Source organism: Podarcis erhardii (genome assembly GCF_964252035.2).
Source record: "Podarcis erhardii genome assembly, chromosome: 5".
Taxonomy (NCBI): Eukaryota; Metazoa; Chordata; class Lepidosauria; order Squamata; family Lacertidae; genus Podarcis; species Podarcis erhardii.
In genome coordinates, this window is record NC_138509.1 from 43,972,291 (window position 1) to 43,974,865 (window position 2,575).

Sequence of the window (2,575 nt, forward strand, 5' to 3'; positions counted from 1 at the left end):
GTAAATAAATAAAATGTATCTCCTTCCCATAAGTTTCAAAGATTAGTTTCTGGAGGCGGGGGGGGGGGGGGACAAACTGCCATGTAGCATGTAGTGCATCTGTTTAGAGATTACCATGTTCCTTGTAAAATCAATACCATTTAGCAATCCACTTGGTTTTGGAATTTCTTTCTTTCTTTCTTTCTTTCTTTCTTTCTTTCTTTCTTTCTTTCTTTCGAAGCATGGATAACAAATCGAAGCATTTCTCTTTCCCTAACTGGGTTTGGCGTTTTACCAAAGCTGTAGGAGGCAGAATTGCTCAATATCCATTTTCAATGACCTACAGAGTCAGATAACGAGGAGTATCATCTGCCTACCAGATGCAAAATGACATGAAGAAAAAAATGTGCAGATGTGTTATTTGTACAAACGACAACATAAACAGCTCTAAATAGAACTGGTCTAAGGTTAAGAAGTAGGGAAGTGGAATAAATGACTAAGGAAAATGGTTCCATTTCCCTAATAACAACCAAAAATAAACAAATGCTAATTTGCTAATGACACTGTTCTACATCTGTCTGAATCTGGGCTTGTTTTTACATAGAATTGGAATATGTCTGACATTTCCTACCAACATCTTGAAGGGCACAGGTTCCTCACCCCTGTTCTAGACACTCCAATACAAAATGGCAAACTATCTAATGAACTCTTGCCATGTATAATTGCTAGCATCATATGTGGTTATTTTGGTAAAATACACAGTGCATTTTAAGAAATACATTATAAAATGAGAAAATGTAGTTTTCTATATATATCTCCTAGTTGATCTTTCTGTCCCTGCCTCTTTAGTTAAATGAAATAGATGAAATGGGTATGTTGAATCCTGTAGTCTGTTTTCTGGAAGTGGGTGAAGTGCCTCACTCCCTTTCCCTCCAATGGGTGCATTATCTCAGGATACCCCAGTAAAGGGGTTTGGCTGGAAGTTCTTTCCTGAAGCCTAGAGGAGAGCAGATGGGCCATAGAACTTCCAAATAGTGGCCTGGGGGCCTAGCTTAGCTGACTGAATAGGAGGAATGGGAAATGAGCCCTCTGTCTGATCGGCTCCTCTCAGAAGAGGATGAGAAGTGGGAAGTTTCTCTAGCAGTTTAAGGAGGAGAGGGAGGCAGGGCTGATGTACAGCTGGATGAGGAAATCCCTAGCTATGAGATAGTAGAGGATGAGGAAGGGGAAGTTAGAGAGCAGACAGCAGAGACCTCCCTGGAGTGTGTGGGAGACCCTCCTAGTCCAAAGGCTCACAGGTCCCTCTGCATTCAAGAAAAGAGAATGCAGAGGCATGTGACTCCTGTGACTTCCTGTATCTTTCCAGGATGTTGTGGGAGATGAAAGAGGAGGGACTCAGAGCAGCCAATGTCTCCTATGCGTGAAGACGTGGATCTTTTGTCTTGCAACCAGATGGCTGAATAAAAGCCATAAATACAAACTGTTTATTCTTCTTGCTTCTGAGGCTACTGGGGGAGGAGAGGATACTCCATGCCTGACATGAGGTGGCCCTCAACCCAGGCATGACCCTGAAAATCTCCAACCAACGCAGGAGTATTAATCAGGAAGCACACCTAATGCCTAAGCCAAAGCCTACCTGCATCTGTAATCATTTTCATCGTTGAAAATCATTTTCAATCCCAGAATGTTGTTGTTGTTTCGGTTTGTTCACCAGTTATCACCTCATCCCTTCCCACTGTGCCTGGGACTGCAATGGCAATTTCTACTGTTAATTTCTAGAGAAACAGGAAAATGTCTTAAATACTATACCTATGTATAGTATTTAATTGACGTCTAATTTTATTATGAATCCCAAAGGAATTGGTAATGAATGCATATTTAACTGCAAGAATTGCTACACGTGTAGGTAAATTGCATTGTTACCCACAGTGTGTGTTTTAAAATGTTTGTGTTTACTACTTCATAAAAAAAAATGTTGATGGCTTAAATTTAATTATATAATAGCATAAATCAAAATACATGCAAATTTAATTAGGGGTGATGAATTCTATTAAGCACAGCCTTCCAAAGCTATAAACAAAGCTCATATTCTCTTACCAGTTTGCTGCTTTGCATATTTCTGCTGCAGATTGTGTCCCAAGGCACATGGTGCTTGGTGGTGGGAGGAGATATTCTGAAAGTCATGTTGGTACAGACTATGGCTATCATAATATAGTTTACCATTGACAGAATACAATATATACCATGGGCATGAACAGGAGCAAATGGGAGTTCCTTCTGCCCACATGGAACAGATAAGAGCTTCTTTTAAACAGGGCCGCTTGCAACATATCCCTGCCTTATTTTACATTCCTCCAAAGGTGAGGAAGGTTTAAGGCAGGTTTAGCACAGGGATGGGAAACCTGGTGCCTTCCTGAAGTTGTTACATTCTCATCTCCTACCAACCCCAGTCAGAATGGCTAATGGTCCAGAATGATGGGAGTCCAGCAACTACGGGAGGATCTCAGGTTCCTTATATTTGGTTTAATTGGAAAATGGCCAGTTAAGGTGCATAGGGAAGCAAACTTAACCCTGATCTAAATCCAACACTGTATCA